The following is a 23,533-nucleotide window of genomic DNA, read 5'->3' as shown; positions in this document are numbered from 1 at the left end:
TTTAATCCCTACAAAAATTTTACACATGCAGTTTTAGTCTCTGCTATTTTTTAAATTTTGAAAACTGCTTAATAATTTTTTCATACGTGTTTAGAATATTATAAAATATTTCTTTACCAAATTATAGAATTTTTTGAAATGAGAATAATTAAATATGAATTTTAAATTTTTTTAAAGATAATTATAAAAGTAATGTAAATCTCGACATAGAAATTAAATTTTGAGTTTCTTTTTTTTCGAGGAATTTTTTATAACGTTTTAAACATGTATGTAAAATAATCATTCAAAAATACACATCGGTTTAACATGTGGGACTAAAACTACATACATAATACGAATATTGCTGTAAAAATTCACCACAAATTGAAGGTTTCTTCAACTTCGAAGGAGCATTTTGAGATGGTGGTTGTAGACAAACATATGAGTTTTATTGGTCTTTCTAATATTCGTTTTACTTAAAAAAAAATTACAAAATATAATGTATGCATTTTGAGAAATAAAATACGGATGTTTCCACAATCATGAATATCTTTTATGGTGTTAATGGTTTTAGATATACTGTTATGCATTTTGAAGTTTAAATTTCTACTTTTTACACTTTATCTAATATGTATAGTGGTCATTTTGGTCATAAGTTCGTTGTTTATGGTTGTTATGTTTTATATTTTGTGTTGGTGTTATCTTGATAGATTGTATGAATATTGTAGTTTTTTATATTTTTTTATGTATAATACATCAATTTACTTTTGAACTCATGTTGTCTCTTTATTGATATAACTTCTTTACACATTACAAGGTCATGATATTCATGTCATTGTTCCAGCAATGTTTAGGCAAGCTTTGGATTCAGCATTCTCAGGTAACCTGACTTGCACCATCTCAAACTTGCAAGTTCAGCCAAATAATTTGATCATTAGACCTACCAACCACAAATTTCTGTTGAAATTCACTAGTGGGACAACCATATAAGGTGTTGACAAACACCACATACCGGATAAGATCATTAACTTCATCTCTTTTATTGATATCATTTCAGGCAAATCGCAGAAGAATCTCCTAATATGTATTGCTTATTGTTTATATAGCACCTCATTTGCTGATACCTTTTTCATGCTCAACTGTGTTACCTTTGCCTTATTGCTTTTTATTTTCATATATGTCATAGGTATGGTTGGCAAAGTCGGATACTCCCAGTCTCAATTAGGGGGCAACAAGGCTCAGGTTAACTTGGGTTTGAAATATTTGGGGTATGACGTTTAATGTTAATAGTATAATTTCAAACTACTGCTCGGTTAATCTTTTAGTTTTTTCTAACTTTCTTCTTTTCACTAAGTAGCGAGAACACCTTACATTGTACCTTATGGGAAGCCCATGCTTTGGAATTCTTTGATTACAAACAAAAATAACTCCATTCTTCGACACCAACGATTATTCTACTCCAGTATGCAAAAGTTAAGGAAGAAGGTTGTTCGCCATACCCGACAATAATATTAAATGTTCATCATTGCGTTCTCTTCCCCATGCTAACATTTCCACATTTAAATCGACTGTTACCAAGATCCATATCAATAATGATATGCCTGACAACAAACCATTTCTTGATAGGTACCCTCTTTATAAAATAAACACGCCATGTGGACTATAATTTCTGACTTATATATTTAAATCCTATTACCATTCAGTTTTCCACAATTACAGGTTGCCTAAGGAGCAAAGTGTGGGGAAGTCTGTAAGCAACATGAGCACCCACATTGTTGAGTGGTCACATTAATCTTTAACATCTCAGCTCACCCTATATGAAAAGTTTATGTCAAAGGCTATCCAACTTCCATTGGATCATATTGTCAAGTTACCCGAGTTCTAAGACACTACTTTATGATTAACTCATTTTAACCTTCATTTATTTTATATTGATCTAATACTATGTATGTTGCCTATGTAGAGATCACATTATGCTTTACAGTTGTAAAAATTGATAAACTAATAGCTTCCCCTCACGGTTAGTACTACAAAGCATGCCATCAATGGGTATTAAGCCACATATTTTTTGCAGGGATGAACACCGAACCCAAGTTGAGATAAGGAGGTTGCTGGTGCCTTAAAACATAGCCAACTCTTTTTATTTTAAGACAATATGCTTCAACCGTGAATTTTGTTTGCATTGTAGGTATAAGATCGATGTCGAAGATGTTCACAACGGCTGTTGTGGGAACTTTGTGTTCTATGACCGCGAAGCTGCTTGATAAGTGATAAATTATAGTTATATTCGTATATAGTTTATGGCACTTATAGTCTCTTTTAACTCAACTTGTGTGCGAATTCGCACGTTTCAGTTAGATTTGTATATAGGGTATAATTTTTGTTTTTGATTCATTTATGTACCATTTGATAGTTTTTATATTTTTTTGTAGGTATTCATGCATGGTTGGAGCATTGATATGAATAATAAAGGCCAAAGGCTAGGCTTCAAGATTGCAATGTTTAACAAATTATGAAAGAATAATGATCAAAATAAGGATGATAAAAATCATAAATTTGGTTTCCATTTAGTGATTTTTAGTTAGAGCAATGAATAAGCTTTCCAACGCTTCAAACGGGGTGCAAATCGGAGTTACGGTTCTCAAGTTATGGCGAAAACAAAATCTAATTTTTTTCCATGACAACAGAGTGCGCTAAGCGAGATCTCAGTGCCGCTAAGCGAGATTGCAATTTTCAAACTCGTTAAAAAGGGAAAAAAATTATATTTTTAGGTCATGGGTTGGGTATTTTTGAGTCTTAACACCATCAACATCATTTTTTGGTTGATTGAGGCTTAGAAACAACATTGGAGCTTATATAGGGATGATCCGTAGTGGATTTCTCATTGATCGGTGTTGACAAACTGGGAGATTTGTGGTTCATTTATCTTCTTCTCTATGTATTTTCCATTTGATGGGTTTGTATATTTCTCTTATTCTCTACAAATCATTCTTGATGTCTTTCTTGGTCTTTTTGCTTTATGTTTGAATTTGGGTTGTTATAGACATATACCTCACAAATCTTGATTAGGGATGGATATATATATATATATATATATATATATATATATATATATATATATATATATATATTAGTTTTTAGATTCTAGAGATAGATTTTAAGCTAATAATCAATGTGGCTATCAAAGCTTAATGTCTGCGTGTTGTTGGTGTTGCGCGAGAGATTGTCGACGCGAGCAATACGGTTGTCTCCAACTTTGCGTTAGACATAACCTCTGTTGTGGAATATTTCGATCAATACTTGATGATTTTGACTAGTATTGTAGGTTGAGTGCGACTAATTGATAGGTTTAAGTTTGTTTTGAGTAGTTTAAATTCATGCCTGATAAGTTTCTCCTCTCCAAAGAATGCATTTATTTTCTTGTTCATACGTTTTTACTTTAACCCATTCAAACCCAAACTCATAAACGCGAGACTTGTCGAACAGAAATTCAATACCACTAATCCCTATTGAGACAATAAATTCCCCGAATAATATTTCCAAATATTTTGTTGCTTACCCTCTACCACTTCAACACTGCTCAAGTTTTGAAAACCTCTTCTTGACAACTTCATGCGACTATGATAGAGGTAAACATGAAGTGTTTTCATGATTATGTCTCGAACAATTTGTTTTTCTTGTTAAATGTTGTGTACATTGAAACTATTAGTTGCTTCCCATTTGTGCACTAGGTTGGAATCACTGACCCACTAGAGTTTTCTCTAGCACTAGGGAAGTTCCTCCGTTATCCAATGTATTCAAGATGAACAACTTATCAAGCTACTTGAATGCCCAAGTGAAACAAATAAGGTATGCATTTTACGATGGTTTTGTTATAAAATTTACCTTGTTTCATTATGTTGGCCATAATTGAATTTGTTACATTTTATCAGAAAACTTCTATCAATGATGACGCACCACTTTCGATTCATATTTGTCATCTTCACTTCGATGCATGATATTCCTATTTGATTGTCTATTACTGTATGACATTACTTCAACATTATGTTTTCTGTTCTTCCCAAATCATGGAGAGTGTTGGCGAGGTTGCTGTCATGAATGACTTCGAAGCTTTAACGTAATTCTACTATATCCGTGCCAGTTTTCTACATTTTTATTTTTCAACATCATCATCTCTTTCTAACATCGCCCTACCCGGACATGGACATAACTTCTACTCACAATCCTGAGTTTGTCACCCCAACCACCAATGTCAAGAGGCTTGCTCTACATGCTTCATGAGATGCTCTAGATGCTTCCAAATCCTTTGGTGATGGGGACCTGTCTTCAACTAAACTTAACCAGGTCACCAAAATGGGGGAAAAAGTAGTCTATTTTCCTTCCGCACTTGGGCAATATAACTGCGCTCTTTTTGGATCCCTTAGAGAAAAATAGTTTCTTCAGGATGTTAACTTGCTTTTTACATGTAATGAAGTTACTCTTTTTTTGTACCACGTATATTGTGTCACTGTGTTAAGCAGTTTGCAAAACAATGCAACTTATGCAATCTACTTAATATGCACTTACTTTAGCTAATATAATAATTTTTTTCAACTTCATCGGGCCCACAACTTGGTGTCAATGTCCACTATTTTTTTTAAGTTTTAACTCCATGAAGAATAAATATTGGTCATATCTATCCAGTCTTATATCAAGTTCTATCAAACTACCACTTTTTAAGAATACTAATAATATTTAAAACAATGTTACTATAATATTAAATTTATGCAGAAGCACCAGGCTCAACAACCAACACATTATGTCAACCACACATTTTACACACTGTTGCCTCATCTTCTCAGCAATATTGTGTTCACTACGTCTATTCTTTCTCAACTAAACATCAAATGTTGTATTACATCTCCTACCATTCTTTTATGAATATTCAGTGGGATGGTTGTCCTTTTTCACAGTGGGAACAATATGGCATTTCACTTATTTCCCCTTTGTCCTTATGAGTTTCTTGCATCTACTATTCATCCACTTCATTTTCTTAATTATAATCCATAATGTATGCAAATTGTACCGCTACACCCATTGCTATGAATCGAATTTCAGGATTTTCAACAAACTTGCTTCCAGCTCAGTTCAAACCCACATGTTTCCTTTCCTTTACCCTTTAGGTTCCCATTCTTTATTTAATACATCCACCATATTGAAAAATGTATAAAATATGTACAGTGTAACACACCTAGACTACAATTCATACTTTATTTAATAAATATCATACTATATTGAGAAACACATTTTGCATTGACCATTTCATTTTTGATCTATCTCTACAAACTTAATGTTACTTGTTAGCATTAGAGTCTTGAATATTATAATGTGTTACTGTTGTCACGTGGGTTATTGGACTCAATGCTAATCTTTAATATCAATTTAACTACCTATATAATTTTCATAGAGAGGTATTATGCTTACACCAAAATGTAACACCCATATGTGTACACCGTAACAAATACACATGGCACCAAGTAATTGTTTGTATCAGCAAAAATAAAGAATAATGATTAAATATTATAGAAAAACAAAACCGTATTATTATACGGTGTAGATGTTATATTTAGTGTACAAATAACATTTCACTTACTCGTAACACTATCAATTTGTGAATCCAATTAGTTCAAATATTTGACATGCTTTCCATTTCAATTTATAACTATATAAATCTTTAATCGATAGTCGTTGTCCTTACCAGTTGTCCGTCTAATCACTACAATATTGCAAATAGTTCATCTAAATTTTGTTTTGTTGGCTTACGAGTTACCATTTTTCGTAACATTTTTTTTCCATTCAATTATCTTATAATTTTTTTTCCTTTTTCATATATAATTTACAAAAATAACTAGTGACAATGAACCGTCTCACACCAATACTCGTGCGAATGTAAAGGTATCTTACTAGTTACAAAATATAATGCATTAAAAAACATCAACAATATTTGAAATACAAACTTGCTACATTCATTAAGGCATTCATGTCATTACTACATTTTTTTTCTTAAATCAAATAAGATATTACATCTGTCAGTAAATTTTTTCAATAAATTCTAAGAGTCACAACTTATATCATATGCAATATATAATTTTTAAATGTTAAACACAAATTATTTTGGATCGATTCTAGAATGATTAATGATTACTATATATTGACCTGTCAAAATTGAAATTTAATTGCAATTTGACCGCCACAAAAGTCATCAGCCCATTCTTTAAATATAAGACAAAATGAGAAGAGATTACTCCTTCATTTACCAAACAAATAAAGACTAATTTTATTAAACTTGTTTCTAGTTATATGTTCATAATTATTTAATTAACTCTTATATCAAACGCAATATTTTAGTTAGCATAAAAATGATTCTTAAAAATTATTTTTAAAAGGAACCACATTTTTCTTAACTTGATGTGATTCTCTTTTAAATGCAAATCAATCCTTACATAAATTGAAAAAGATTGCAAAAAAAGATTTTTTTTAAGAGAAAAGTGAAGATGCACAGTAAAAATTAATTTTTATTTGTATATTCATAATTATTTATTAATATATTTTTATTTGTATATTTATATTTTTTATATTTTTTATTTTTATCTATGCATTCAGTTGTTAGGGTCGCCCCAACATGTATATTAGAGCTTTAAGGCGAAATTGCATATTAGATTATTTTAATATAATAATAATTTTATGTATTAAATTGTTATAATTTATATTTATTATATAAAAAATTATTATTAAATAGTAGAATTTAATTCATCTTTTTAAATAGTTAAAACTACCAAGTAATATAGTAATATTAAAGTTAGAAAATTTTATGTACTAACAAAGTTTAAAATATTTTGTAGAAAAGAAATTATTAAATTAAATATAAAAAATTATCTTTTTATTTAAAAGTTATAGAAAATTAGATGTGAATTTTTTTTAATAGTTTATCACGTGTCATAAGAACAGAAGTTACTAATACTAAAAATAAAATTAAAATATTTAAGAATAATTTTTATAAACAAAGATATTTAGCAATAATTAAAATTTGTCTTTTACATAGAAAATGTAAAAAATATTTAAAAAATTTGGAAGATATTATTTGATACTTAAAAAATAGTATGATAGGCATTTAAGAATTTAAAATTTTAAAAATAAATAGGCAATTTGAGGACTCAAACCCTCCATCATTATTTTAAGCAATTAACCAAAATGTTGCACCATGTTTTTGTGATCTAATATACAAAATATTTACATTAATATAAAAATATTTTAATTTAAAAGTCTTTTATAATGCCTAACCTCTCACTCTGCTAAAGTTTGAGTCGATCCTATTTGTTGTTGTATAATGGTTAATAGAAAAGTGGATTCGCGAGATTTCTTTTTGGAAAACCAACACTAAAAATAAAATAAAAAATATACATTTTCATTTTCAACAAAATTAAATCAAAATCAAAGAGAAAATTACATTATAAACAGAGAGAAAAGATAATTAAAAAAAACCAAAAAAAAAATTAAAGTAAATAGTATTCCTTGGCAAAATCTAAAATGATAACTAATAGAATATATATTCGGTCTACTAAATAACGGAACATTACAAAAATATGCTGTTATAAATAAAATATCAACTATTAGATTGATGATAAATACATAAAATATTAATTTGCTGGTGCTTTTAGTATTCCTTACATTTATAATATTCATTATCATACGATAAAAATGATTCAAAAATCATATTTAATACATGAAAATGAAAAATAATGAACTTCTTTATCATATGTATTGAGTTAGTGGTGCTTTTAGTAAGCATGACTATAAGAGTCATGTTTAATTTATGAGAATGTTAAAGAATGGATTCTGTATGATTTATTTTGTTTAAATTTAATAATTTATTAATTGTGTTTTAATAATTTATTTAATTAAATTTTATAACATTTAAAATTTTTAATTAAAAGAACATTTTCTTTCTAAAAACTTGAGCAATTAGACTAAACCTTAAAAAAAATTGTAAAATCAAAGTATTTATGCACACAACTAAGATTCATTTAGGGGTTAGAATTCTCCAACAAATGTCGTTTCATACCTACCGGCCAATGATGGAAACCATGATCAAAAAGGTTAAGGAATTCATATATTGGTATTTTCAGGTAGAAATGTCAGATGAAATAAATTTTGTCTAAAATTATATTCTAGTTTTTAGATGAAATTCATATTTTGTTTGATTTCAATACCCACACATTCAGTGTAAAATTTGTATGAACTTAGAGACCCATTTTAGACAAGTTTTATTTATTTATTAAAAAAATAGAACTATATTAATTAACGAGGTAGAAAATTCCTAAAATATAAATCTACCACGTAACCAACAATGAAAAAATAAACAATGAGAAAAAAAAAAGAAAACCACGGAAATAATAAGATAAAGTAATAAAAATGCCAATACAAAAGGAGAATCATAGATATGTTGAAATCTAGAAGAGATACAAGCTAGATGATCTCCCTAACCGAAAATCTACAATAAACGACACCAATCACCATTGAGCAGCAAAAAGACATCAGAAGGAGGTCGAAGACATTCACACTGCTATTAACTCATATGCTAGATAGGATTCTCGAGTCCGTCCTAGAAAGATTTTTTTCCACAAACCTACCAAGATACATTTTCAAGTCAAAAGAATGCTCTTATCTTCCACGTTCTTCGTGGATATCAATTTACCTGAGAATATTATATCATCCAGAGATTTCCAAATCGACGAAACCATAACATGCCAAATCATAAGATACCCCCTATAAGTTGATAAGTGCCAAAATGTAGTTAATTTGTGTATGTAAATAGTGGCACTTATCGATGCTTTTTGTTAATACCGTTTGAATAATTCCCCGTTTTGTGTATATTTTGTATCGTTTGTGTTTTAATATGTTTTTATGTAAATATATACCGTTTGATAGTTTTGTTGTCTTTTTGTAGGTATTTTTGGCGTTTCGGAGCCTCGAGGAATAAAGTGTCGAAGACACGGTTGCGGACGCGTTTTGAAGAAATAAAAGTTGTTGTTCTGGTGTAGCTCGCGTCGCGCGCTGGAGGCCGCGTCGTGCGCTGTAGATGGAAAATAAATAATCCAGGCAGAGTGTTGGGCGCGTCGCGCGCTATGCATCTCGCGTCGCGCGCTATGCATCTCGCGTCGCGCGCTATGCATCTCGCGTCGCGCTAGGGCGGTTTAGTTCATTTTAAGTGAGAGCTCGCGTCGCGCGCTCCATCTCGCGTCGCGCGCTCTGCGATATCAGCTTTTGTATAAATAGATTTGAACAGATTTTTTAGGGTTTTTTATCACCTCTTCTTTGACAAGTTGAGCTCTGATCCATTTTTGATAGTATAGAGGTTTAGGAAACACCATTGGATGCTACATCATGTGGATTGATCATGGATTTGTATCGATTTCATTGTGACGGTGAGATTTTTCCGGTTCATCTTCTTTATGTTTCATTTCAATGGTGGGTTTGTATGTATATTTCTACTCTTATTGTATGTATATTTGTCGATCTTGAGATCGTTTATATATTTGCTTTATAAATCATCATTGTTGTTGTTCTTGATCTTTTTGCTTAAATGCTCTGGATTTGTGTTGTCTCAGAAATGGACACCGTAGATCTTGATTAGGAATGATAACTTTTAGTTTCTAGGTTTCATAAATGGATTTAAGGCTAACGACCGTTATGGGTATCGAATTTAATGCCTCTGTGTTGTTTGTGTCGGTTGAGAGATCGCTGATGTGAATAGTACGGTTGAGCTTTCGTCGGTGTTTCAGACATGGACACTGATGTGGCGTCCCGATTGATGCCTGGTGATTTTGATGCGTATTGTGAGTGTGTTGCGATAAGATCGTCTGATTTAAGTATTAGACGGGTAGAACGAAATGCAATTCCATAACTATTTCTCTTAGACTATTAAGAATGTTTATTTGCTTTTATTTACCTTTCCGCACCCAAATCATAAAACTTAGAACGCGAGATAGTCGAACGACAGTTATTCTCACCAATCTCTGTGGACACGATAAATCCCGGATGAATACTTCCAAAACTTTTGTTGCTTGCCGCTATACAGCTTCAACAAAATGGCGCCGTTGCCGGGGATTGGTTGAGATTAATCGCATTGCGATGGTTTCCCGTTTTAAGTTTCGTATATATGTCCATATCGTATATTTTGTGCATATTCTCATACTTGTATATTTTTGTATATTGATACATGTTTATATTTTCATACTTATACATGTTTGTGTGTTTGATTTTGTTCCTCTTCACTTTTGCTATTTAGCAAGGTGAAGTTGGCTAAACAAATTGAACTCGGATAGTTCGTAAATTATAAATCTTCACTTTTCAATTTGTTTAGCCAATTAAGTATTTTGTAAATATTGCATTTTATGTATATTTGTGTTTTTACACATACTTGTGTATACTTTTGCTTTTGATTCGTTTGTTAAGTGTTAGTGTAGGACGTTTTCTTTAGGTGGCATTTGAGGCGAAAACATTGGCGTACCGCGAGGAAATTTCTTACCATTCGCGAAACAATAAAAAGCGTCGAGCTAACGACGTTAAACGAGCGCTTGTTGGGAGGCACCCCAACGGTTTTATTTTTCTGTTTTTCTGTAAATGAGTAGTGTAGGTGATAAGTGGAGGCTGCATTGGAAATTCTGTCTTTTTAGACTGGTATGGTTTTTCTGGTGTAGCGCGCGCCGCGCGCTCATTGGCGCGCCGCGCGCTGTGTAGCTTTTGGCCAGTGACCTCTTTTTAACGGGTCACTCGGCTCGCCTTTTTCCCACTTACACCAAGGCCTTATAGTTTAGTATTTTATAGTTTTATTTGTTAATTCTTTTGTTTGTGTTTAGATTCAAATTTTGGCCCGTTCGCTTGTGGTCGCATTTGGTAATTCTCCAATTTTGATTGTTTCAACATGCCAGTTATGCGGTAATAATTGTCCGAATTTGTACATAGCAAGGTACTCGTTTATCGCTTTCTATAGCATAACATGTTTAGGAGACTTTTCATTTGTACAATTGTCATATTACTCATTCTTTTTGCATAACTTGCTCATGACTTGAATCACAATTAGTTTTCCCTTTTTACCATAAATGTGAGGTGGCTTTCCATTGTGTATATATGCGAGTGACCGACATTTCTTGTTTTAACTGGATATTATTATGTTTAATCTTTCGTTTGTATTGATTTTGTGAATGCACGAAAGTGATCAAGGCACTTGTTTGATTTTGAGCACAACTACCATAGCCAAATATCAATTCACCTTGTGAGTGTGTGACCATTAGTAATCCCTTTGAGCCTTTTTGTCAATCTCCATATTATTTTTGCTTAATGCTTGTCTATGAGCGTTTGGTTTTCATTTGTGTATGGATGTTTGATTCATTGTTTTCTTGAACCCGCGCCTATGATGTTTAGTTGGATTTTTACCTTGCCTTAGAAAGTATGGAGTATTCAATTGATATTGTGGTTAAATTCAAGTTGGGGAGAGGATGTTTGTTTACTTATACTGTAGTTGATATGAGGTTGTGAAAAGATAAAGAAAGAAAAAAATGTGAAAAAGAAAGAAAAGAAAAAGAAAGAAAAGAAAAAGAAAGAAAAAAGAGAAAAAGTTAAAAAAAGAAAATAACAAAAAGAGTTTGGAATAAGATTTGTGTTAATAAGTTTTGTGTTTGGTGTGAAAATTGCGATGAAGAAGAAAGTTTGATTGAGATTACTTTGTTTGAAACTTTGTGGAAGTAATTACTCCCTTAGGTTTAGGCAAGTTTTTGTTTCGATCAGCTTTAGGACTTATCACTTGTTTGTTAACCGAGCCACATTACAACCTTTAAATCCCTTGTGATTCATGTCGTTGCAATTTCAATACTATTTTTGGATGAATGCATAATTTTGTCTATTGTTTGCAAGTTTGTCGGATGAGTGTTCAAAGTCCTCACCTTTCGGTGTTTTGCATCTACCGATGAGTTTTTGCTAGACGCGATTCGTGATTGAGCTTGTTTTGTTTAGGATGTTTTGTATGACTTTTGTACTTAGGATTGGTTTCATTTTCATGTTGTCGTTGTAGGATTGTGGTAAGTATTTACTTTGTTTGTGCATTTTTGTTTGAACCGCACAATTGTTTCTTATTTCCAAATCTTGTTGATTCTTGATTCTTTGATTTTTACTTTTGCGATTTGAGTGTTTGGCCTTGTTTGAGGACAAACAAATTCAAGTTGGGGAGAGTTTGATAAGTGCCAAAATGTAGTTAATTTGTGTATGTAAATAGTGGCACTTATCGATGCTTTTTGTTAATACCGTTTGAATAATTCCCCGTTTTGTGTATATTTTGTATCGTTTGTGTTTTAATACGTTTTTATGTAAATATATACCGTTTGATAGTTTTCTTGTCTTTTTGTAGGTATTTTTGGCGTTTCGGAGCCTCGAGGAATAAAGTGTCAAAGACACGGCTGCGGACGCGTTTTGAAGAAATAAAAGTTGTTGTTCTGGTGTAGCTCGCGTCGCGCGCTGTAGATGGAAAATAAATAATCCAGGCAGAGTGTTGGGCGCGTCGCGCGCTATGCATCTCGCGTCGCGCTAGGGCGGTTTAGTTCATTTTAAGTGAGAGCTCGCGTCGCGCGCTCTGCGATATCAGCTTTTGTATAAATAGATTTGAACAAATGTTTTAGGGTTTTTTATCACCTCTTCTTTGACAAGTTGAGCTCTGATCCATTTTTGATAGTTTAGAGGTTTAGGAAACACCATTGGATGCTACATCATGTGGATTGATCATGTGTTTGTATCGATTTCATTGTGACGGTGAGATTTTTCCAGTTCATCTTCTTTCTTCCCTATGTTTCATTTCAATGGTGGGTTTGTATGTATATTTCTACTCTTATTGTATGTATATTTGTCGATCTTGGGATCGTTTATATATTCGCTTTATAAATCATCATTGTTGTTGTTCTTGATCTTTTTGCTTAAATGCTCTGGATTTGTGTTGTCTCAGAAATGGACACCGTAGATCTTGATTAGGAATGATAACTTTTAGTTTATAGGTTTCAGAAATGGATTTAAGGCTAACGACCGTTATGGGTATCGAATTTAATGTCTCTGTGTTGTTTGTGTCGGTTGAGAGATCGCTGATGTGAATAGTACGGTTGAGCTTTCGTTATTGTTTCAGACATGGACACTGATGTGGCGTCCCGATTGATGCCTGGTGATTTTGATGCGTATTGTGAGTGTGTTGCGATAAGATCGTCTAATTTAAGTATTAGACGGGTAGAACGAAATGCAATTCCATAACTATTTCTCTTAGACTATTAAGAATGTTTATTTGCTTTTATTTACCTTTCCGCACCCAAATCATGAAACTTAGAACGCGAGATAGTCGAATGGAAGTTCTTCTCACCAATCTCTGTGGACACGATAAATCCCGGATGAATACTTCCAAAACTTTTGTTGCTTGCCGCTATACAGCTTCAACATAAGTCTATGCATACTACTAACCAGGAAAAACATTTGGAAAATGGCCAGGGACTCCCTAGGTAAGAAGACTACATACCACCCCAACCAACTAAAAATCTTATACCAGACAAAGATTTTAATGTCACAAAGATTAGAGAGGAATACTCTATAAAGCTCGAACAAAAGGGGCAAGAAACACCCCCTGAATCAATCGGGATCCCCCTATTGAGTAAATTTTCTTAGGTAAAAATCATGTCTTGTAGGAGTTTCCAAGAGAAAACAAGTACTTTAGAAGAGGCCTAACTATACCAAATACTAGAGAGAACTGACTTAACTAACGAGACCTGCCGATCTCTAGGAAACTCATGAGAGAGAAGAAAAGAGTACATGGAAGCCAGAAAATAAGAATCATCGTTAGAATGGCTCCACCACCATTTATTAAAATGGGTGGAAGGGATAAATTCCCTAGCTAGAAAGAGAATATCAGAGGTCAAAACCTTCTCATGCTAAAAAATACAATCTCTTCTCTACTTAAGATCTCAAACCCAAATTTTCCCTCCCATTTTCCAATTAGGGGTGGCAAAACGGGTCGCCCGCCCTGCCCGCTCCGCCTTATGCCCGCAAAAAAAATGAGCGGGGCGGGCATGCCCGCCAAGTAAAATGGGCATAAAATTCATGCCCGCCCCGCCAAGATGGCGGGTTTGCGGGCGACGGGCTTACCCGCCTATTTTTATTTATATTTTTTTAATAGATTAATAGGCTTTTTTTACCTTTTAATTAAAATTTTCACTTATTTTTTAAAACAATTTTTTATAAAAGCAACTTTTTAACAAATTTACTTTAAAAAAAACATATATTTATAAATAAATGTATAAAATAAACCATCAAGAATTGCAATTACTAGAATTAACTAAAAAAATAGTGAGTTTTGGAGGAGGGGCGGGCTTTGGCGGGCGGTGGGCTTTGGCGGGGCGGGTATGGCGGACGGCGGGTTTTGGCTGGGCGGGCTTTGGCGAGCGGCAGGCCTAAAATCCTAACCCAACCCGCCTTTTTTTGACGGGTGCGCGGATTGGTCCGGCGGGCCACGGCCCGTTTTGCTACCCCTATTACCAACCTCTCCCACTGACCAATCATTTTGATCATAGATTGAAAAAATTTGAAAGAACATAGCTCTAAAAGGAGCGTCCCTTACCCAAGGGTCATTCAAAAACTTAATGAGAATTTCTAATCCAAATTTATTTACCACATTATCCTGAAACCAGATTGAGGGATCCTTCTCTTTGGCACAAAGAAGGGACACCTACTCCACCAAGGATACACATAGAAAAGACAATCTGCTCTACCTCCTAAGATAAAAGAGGTAAAAAAATTATGATTTCTAGGCGACAAAATATCTCCCTAGACACCTTAAGCTCCCGATAGCTACTGCCACCTCTACTTACCCTACAGAGCGAAATTAACCAACCGAAGATTTTGGACACCAAGGCCCTAAACTTCATGGGCTTACAAACATCAGACCAATTAACCAAATTGATCTTAGACCTCCCTCTAACACCCTCCTAGATAAATATCCTTTGATTCTTTACAATCTTCTTCCAGAACTTAACAAACATCTTTCGTGAGTTTTATCGATATTTTTCCTTTCCTTTTGGAATAAATAAAGGTCGGTGGTGACTCTGTTGTATTTCAAGCGTGTTGTTTCTCTATAATTTGAATTAGCATTATGCTTGGTAAAACTAATATAGTAGCAATTATAAGTTAGATAGGATTTATAACTTGTAAGAGAAAGTAGATGGAAGTTCTATTTGACAAAGGAAAATGTTAAGTTGAAATGTTTCAACATCTGGACAACATGTCGAAGAAGATGTCTTATGAAAGCCATTCGACATCGCGCCTGGACTTATTTGTTAATTGGATCAGACTCAACAATTAACAAAATGCAGAATATTATGGAAATATTATGCAACCCTATGTGGCACTCAAGTTAAGGATAAAAGTGTTTATTTGTTATCTCTGATTTCAAGATTTTTGATTAGGTACTAAATATGGAGAATAGTTAGGAATTTAATATTTGAAGCACTATTTTCATGGAGAAGATTGTGGAGAATATTTTGGAGTGCTTTTAGCAGCTAGTCCTATCTTTGTGGAGAATATCCTGGAGTATTTCTAGCAGCTAAAATTATGGAGACATTTTAGGAAACAAATGATTGAAGTCCTAACTTTAAGGAGAATATTTTGGAGCGTTTCTAGCATGGATTATAGTATGGAAGATGTTGAAAATTTCTAGGAAACACATGATATTATTCCAATTTTTATGCAGAATCTTCTGCAGATTTGTAACAGCTGATGAGCTGTGATTGAAGTCCCAAATCTAGTTGGGTATAGGTTATAAATAGAAGCTTTGTAACCTATGTAATAAGCTAGCCGAAGTTATCAAATATTTAACCATTAGGGCTAGAAAAAGTGAACCTCCCGGGTTGTGGGAAGGTCACCGTATGTTCTTCTCGAAGTTGTTAAGCAAGAGAAGTTGTAGTGTCCACCTTGAAGCATGTAGGTAAGAGGTGTATTGTTCTTGGAGGAAGCTTTGAAGTAACTTCAAGTTGTGTTTATTTGTGTGTTTAAAATGTTGGTGATTAGGTCGTTGTTACAGCTCTTGGGACTGGAGAACTGTACAACATCACTGCGGTGATAGGAAGTGGGATATGGATATTCCATGTCTAGAGAGAATCTAGGTAGAAGGGTCATTGGGTAGTGATTGAGTGAGAAGTTGTAAACTGGGACTATTTAGCTTCAAATTGATGTTGGTGATAGTGAACTTCATTCCTGGCTTGGTGCACCTAGAGTAGGTGTGTTTGTTACCAATCTGGGTTAACAATTTTGGTGTTGTTTATTATTTTTCAGCTTTTTTGTTTATATTGGTATATACCTTGTTGTGGTCTTAATGTTGGATCAGATGTCTTGATATGCCATATGACACATGAAGTTTGACTTGCCAGAATTTCAATTGGTATCAGAGCGGGCATTCTGTTCTGTCTCTGGATAAGATCCTAGGGAAGATACTTTCTGGTTATGGGTAAGGTAGGAGGTACCTACTGAAAAGCTGTTTGAACTTGGAGAAGTTGATATTATTGTTTGAATGGTCCCTAGAAGTTGAGGATGGACTATTCATGATAGGGTGTGTTTTGGACTTGTCTGTTGGTGTTCAATCGATTAGCTTTTGTGATAAGCTGTTGTATGGGTTAATTCATTTTAAAACCTACGTTGACCTATTGCACCTGAAGTAAAGTGTGTTTGTGCAAAGGCTTATGTTGTGCCTGAAGGCTGTTTAGGAGGTTGTGTTTGTGTATTCCACTACATGGTAATTGATGTAACCCTAGTTGTCTCAAGTAAGGTATTTTCTTGGAAAAGCATTTAGGTTTGGTCTCCTCAGCAGGTGTAGCCTATGGTGATAGGATGTATGCAAGACTGATTTCAACTAACCGTGTAAAGTTGCAAACGATACTTGAGTTTTATCTCTCAAGTCCACTCAAAAAGGCACTTTAGTGTGTGGTTGGCATGTTTCTCAAGAAGCTTGATTTGGTTTTGACAGACTGTTGAAGAATGACCAGAACCATTTATCTTGGTTTCTAAAAGGGTCTTTCTAATACTTGACCTAATTAGAAAAGTGATTCTAAGTCTTGCTGTTTTTGGTGTAACTGAAGCTTGTATTTTTATGAACCTTGAAGGTGATCAAGGGTTGCTGTGTTTTTCTGTAAGCAGGGACGACTTCAGAACTATGCTCAGTTTTTTTGTGTGTTCCATAAGAAGGGAACTAATGTCCTACCTGATGTTGGACATTATGTCAGGAGGTGTGCGGATTCCTGCTACATAACAGATGTTATGGGTGCTGAACAAATGTGTAATGATCACATATGTTTGGAATCTGCTCCTGATTTGGAAGAGGAGACATGTGGGTTGTGTATCTAAGATGTTTGTCCAAAAGACTTGTCTTAGATTGGTTGGTTGAATGATGGTCAGCCAAATTGTCTACTTCTTGGTTCAGTTTAATTCTGATTCAAGTAAGTAGGAAGTGAAAAGGCTGAAATTCAGTATCCAAGAAAAGTTGTTTTTCTCAGCCAGACTTTTGAATATAAAGGTCTAGTTCATATGTCAAGGACATTCTCTCTAATATGTGGGAGATCCTTCTAATCAAAGGAACTAGATTTATGGAATCTTATTTGTGTTCATGGAACAGATTCTGTTGAGAGAGCTTTGCGTGGGTGTGCACTAACCACATGTTGTGTTGCTATTAAGGAGAAGAATGTTTGATTCTCAAGGAGTTCATAGCAATTGATGATGAAGAACCCCAAATCAAGAGTTGGAGATTCTTGAGATGTCAACAATAATGTCTTGACATCTTTGTATTGAGAATTTATTTTTCTCAAAATGTTATTGAATTTGTTGGTGCAAGATGACCTTAGTAAAATTAAGGACATCATTTTCAATGTTGTGAAAATGTCAAATATGTTAACCACAATGATGCAAGACTAAAGGCATTTTGTGATGTGATTAAGTAAAAATGTTTGAAAGAAAGGAAACTCATTGTTAATTATCCAACAAAATGGAATCCAACCTTTAATATGTTATAAACTACTTTAACCTTTAAGATTGCATGTGCAACCTACAAAGAAAGAGAGCCTCATTATAATTAAGCCCCTTCATTTGAAGAATGGAACAAAGTTGAAAAAGTTTGTAAATTTCTATAAGTGTTTAATCGTTATACTCATGTGATCTCATCTAGTTTAAAAACTTTTTTTGTTCTTTATTATTCTTATAATTGTTTGCTATAACTAACCCATTTTAAATGTATAGGTCGGAAAGTAAAAGAAATACTTGATAATAAGGTGGATGAAGATGAAGATTTTTTTTGGGGGAGAAATGACAAGTCCAATAAAAATAAGGAAATGCTAATTAGTGCCCTCAAGGCAATACTTAAAACTTTAAAATAGTAACTTTATCTCGGTAATCTGCGTATTTAATGTCGTAGAAATTGAAATATTAAAATTTTTATAAAATATTTTCTTTTTTAAGAATGTTTAACCATTACCCTGAGGGCATTGGTTAGCCAGATCCATAAAAATAATATTTGTCAAATTTGCGAAATATTAGGGAGGTGGTGTATATGTCAATGGACATATGAGACTTTTTTTTTTTAATAAACAATTTGGACCTATCGGGTTTTAAACCTGAGACCTTGAGAGGAACAAACTCTCAAAACCCAAACAATTCACCGCTAGACCACACACACGCACACACTGAGACTCTTATATTCTAAAGTCTAATCTAATGTGACATATTTCCACCCTAATATCTATTAATATTCTTTATCTTTAAAGAATGGGTATGCAGCAAAACTTAAGGTTTTAGTGGAAAAAAACAACCAAAATTCCTCGATCCTATTTATTTGTAGTTATATATTTCAAATGTTACTAAAAATATAAATAAATTGTATTTTTTTTTAAATGTTACTGATAATGAACCAAAACATTACTAACGTCATTTTGTAATATAGGTTTCACATAACATTTATTCAAATGATATTTGAATTGTATAGTAATATTTTTTGACAGTTACTTAATCTTATATATATGTTATAAAACTTGATGTTTTGCATAAATAGGATAAGTGTTTTTTTTTTAAGCTCAGAGTTATTTTTTTAAATAGGATAATTTCGTTGACTTTATTTGAATCTATTCAAAATGACCAAGTTTTCTTTGATTTCAATTTTTGTCCTTTTCTTTATTTTTTCAGGTATATAAATTTTGTTGTTCTACTTTATACTATACTTGTATTCTGGTAATGCTTATTTGTTGGGTTGACATGATCAAATAGTATTCTCAAATTTAGTCAAATAACAAAGCACTTTTATTATATATTTACTTTAAATTAAGGTTCATATTTAGATCTTTGTATCCAATGGTTTTTATAATATTTCTGTGTAATTCTATACTATAATAAACATAAGGTAGTTTATAAATTTAAGACAAAATATAAGTATTATGGATCTACGAGGTCGAGGTTTTAAACTCTATACTAAAAAAAATAAACAACTAAAAACTAAAAGCTATCATTCTCTATTTTTATAAAATTAATAATTTTTTAACTAAGATTATTCTTTCAAATTATGTTATTTATTTTTATATTTTGTTTTAAAATGTAATTATGTTTTTTTACAGTTATAATAATTAGTCAAGCAGACCAAACATGTCTCACAATTCGTGAAGGTGATTGTTTTCTTGGAAGGTGTCGACAATGGTGCTCACAAACTTACAATGGTAATGGACATTGTCAGGCCTATGAAGACCCTGTTAGTCCTAAATATAAATGTATTTGCATACATAAATGTTAAGTTTATAACAAATATTGCACAAATACTACAAATACTTTAAGTTAAGTGTACGAGCATATCAAAATAAATTTAGTTAAATTGTGACACTTATTTTTTTTAAATGATATTTAAATACTTTTTTTATATTTTTTATATTTACTGTGATTGAAAATAAAATTTTAACTAAAGTAGAACAAAATTTTTATTAGATAAAAACTACTATTTAGACTGACATAATATTTTATATTTATATGATAACAAAAGTCAGTTTTTAAAAGCGTATCTTATACACTTTTTATCAACAATTTTTTAATTTGAATAAATACTATATACTACATAACAAATATATGAAGAAAAAAGTTCATTTTAAGTTATTTTACAAAATTAGACTAACATAATATTTCAAATTATATAATAAAATATTAGTTATGTCATCAACAATTTATTGATTATTATTGTTATTTGTTATATTAGGCCTATTTAGTAGGATTATCAGCCCTATTACCCAGATCTAGAAACACTCTATGTCTAGTTAAAGAATGAGGGTCTGTTTGAAATAGTTTTTGTTTTTAATTTTTAAAAATTGAAAAGTAAAAATCAAAACACAATTTAGCCATTTCAGTTTTTTGCTTTTAAAAACTGAAAAATTGTGAAGAGTTTTTAAAAACACATTTGTAAAATATTATATGCAAACAAGTTTTTAATTTTTAAATTTTCAAAAACTAAAATAGAGTTTTTAAAAAGCCTTTCAAACAGGCCCTGAGTCTCCTCGTTTTGGTTTTTAGGCAAGTATGAAACTCTAGTTTCTCTGAACCTCAAACAACACTGTTGAAATCTCTAAATTAATCCCTACTATGTTTTTGGGTTTTTTTTCTTCGTTTTATCAGCATTCATCAAGTTGACTAGATTTAAACAATTGGAGTAGAATATTATTTTCCGAACCCCCTCTTTTCTAGCTTTCCCGCCGCAATAACCATCACCATTGCTCCATCTTTCATTGGTTTTCCACCATTCAGACACTTTGCTATTTGATATATAACATTACCTTCCTCATTTTTGAAAACCGCCCTGAGTCCCCATTTTCCATTAATCACTATGGTAGCATATGATCTACATTGCAAACATTCGTCTTTGTTTTGACATTTCTAAAAGATTATACTAGCGTCTATTTTGGTCACCACTATTTTGTTCAAAAGGAAATTTTGCTTTTTCTTTTATCTACAAAGTACTAGCTTTGGTTTTGCTTTGCATGTTGCTTAAAATGTTTCTGAATTTGTTCTTCTTTGCTTGTTTTTTAATGTATGAGCAGATAATCATGTTGTTCAAAGGTTACATCTCGCTGTCTATGATTTTTGCGATTGGCTTGGATCTCGATCCCTTAAGGATAACATTAAGCTTATGCATATAACTTTCATCCCTAAAGTTCTCTTGTATCTTTTTGCCTTTGTTGTAATTGTGCATATTTCTCACTACTACAAAGAAACACATCTAACGTCAGACGTGAAATGCATTTAACCTCAGCTAAGGAAGTGAGGTAACGGAGGGCATCGTGAAAAGCTACCACTTTATCCCTCAGTTATTACAAAGCCGAGGGGTAAAGTTATCTGCACATAGGTTGATCCGAAGCATCTGCATTTTTATTATTTTTAGAAATGGATGACGCGCCCAATATTTACCCTCGGTGTTGTGTAGAACTGGGGTAATAACCCATTGTTATTACCTCGATTTTAAGTAAAATCTGAGGGAATAATTTTTTAGTATTGTCTTATACACCTGTATTACCAAGCCATATTACAGAATATAGAATCATATTTTGCAGATTTGTGAAACAGAAATATTGTATATTTTGCCAATTTGTCAATCTGAAACATTGTACCACATATATTAATTATTTACACCTAATGAAAACACAAAATGACACACACTTTATAATTTTACAACAAAACTAAAACAAATGATTAACCAACAAAAACAATAACCAAACTGAAAAGTTATAGATTGTCCAATAGGATTTTTCACTGGTCGTTAAGCACCTATAATTTGAGCAACATTTGAAATCAATTAGTATAAACTATTAAGTGATATAAAATATTTAGTTACTAGTTTTCTCATATCTCCTCTTCATTATCACAAAGAATAGCATGCACATCATCTTAATCATTTTCTTCGGATGATACATGTGTTGCTAAATAAAGGGTATCATAATTCAAATCTTAATTTTCAACATTACTATCAAGAATTTGTTTTGATAAAATTGTTTTGATAAACAGTTTCCCATATTATATATTTATTAATATATTAAATAAATTTAATGTAAATAAGTTTTATTTAATCATGAATACACCATTTTATTCGATTAAAATTTATTTAACTATAAACATACTATAGTTGCCATCGAAACAGTGATGTGTTGGTGCCTAAACCAAAGTCGTCATGTTCGAATCACCGATGAAGAGCCCAATCAATCACAAGAAAGATCAATGGTTGCTATGGTGAGGCTTACATGATATCTTGGTTCAAAGTGTTTGCATATGGAAACTAATAGTAAACCAAACGTAAAGAGGGAAACTATTTTCAGAACATAAGAAAATACCTTATAATTTAAAAAAAAAGAGACTAATTATTTGAATGAGATAAAAACAGTGGACCAAAATTATAATTAAACCAATAATACATCAGTCAAATATACATATTAGATTGTTAAAAATATCTATTTTATTTAAATTTATTTTCATACTTTGAGTATTTAATAAATATTCTTTGATTTTAAATATTAAAAAAAGCAATGGTAAATCATATTCTTAAACATTTTAGATAAAGGTGGTCAACTTTATTAACTTTAAAAGGTTCATTGTATACCGGCTTATATTGAAAAGTTTTAAAAAATATTTATTCTCTTCAGCTTTTCTACTATTTTATATTTGTTATTTTTAATATAAATTCGAGGTTTTGCATAGCCAGAATAAATCTCATTCACTCAATCAAAATTGAAGCTATTCGAAATGACTAAGTTTTCATTCATGCCAATTCTGGTTCTTTTCTTTATTTTTTCAGGTATATAAACTTTGTTATTGTATTTTGTTGCATTTATATGTATGTCGGCAATGTTTATTTGTTGGGTTAACATGATCAAACTTAATTATAAGAATGTAATTATGTTTTTTTCTTCTTCTCCAGTTATAACAATGACATGTCAAGCAGATCAAGTATGTACCACACCCCGTGAAGGTGATTGTTTCCTTGCTGGATGTCGACAATGGTGCTCTCAAACTTATAATGGTAACGGACATTGTGAGGCCTATGGGAATCCTACTAGTCCTAAATATAGATGTATTTGCGTACATAAGTGTTAAGTCTATAAAAAAAATATAGCACAAATTCTCAATTTTAAATGTAAGAGCATATCTAAATAAATTCAATAAAATCATGGCATTTATAATTGAGTTTTGTTAGATAAAAAATATAATAATGGAAAAGTTTGAGGGATTATTTATTTAATTATAGTATATAAATTCAATGTTGGGAAATGTAGCAAATCGTCGATGTGGAAGAACAAGTAAAAAAGTTAATTGGCACAATATTTCTTATAAAAAATTGAGTAGTTATACAAAAAGTATTCAATAAAGTGATAGAGGGTGCAATATAGATTAAAAATAGGTGACAATAGTGAAAGATTTTACTCCTAATAGTAGAGCATAT

At 32.0% G+C, this 23,533-nt stretch overlaps 1 long non-coding RNA gene across 1 annotated transcript; it reads left to right on the top strand.

Moving 5' to 3' along the window:
• Nucleotides 1–22,769: 22,769 nt before the first annotated feature.
• LOC131612747 (uncharacterized) lies at nucleotides 22,770–23,273 on the top strand. The gene is made up of 2 exons (XR_009287470.1): nucleotides 22,770–22,888; nucleotides 23,012–23,273. It is a non-coding gene; the product is annotated as an uncharacterized LOC131612747 (long non-coding RNA).
• Nucleotides 23,274–23,533: the final 260 nt, after the last annotated feature.

The sequence above is a fragment of the Vicia villosa genome, linkage group LG6 (assembly GCF_029867415.1).
Source record: "Vicia villosa cultivar HV-30 ecotype Madison, WI linkage group LG6, Vvil1.0, whole genome shotgun sequence".
NCBI lineage: Eukaryota > Viridiplantae > Streptophyta > Magnoliopsida > Fabales > Fabaceae > Vicia > Vicia villosa.
This window is presented reverse-complemented; position numbering and strand designations above follow the sequence as displayed.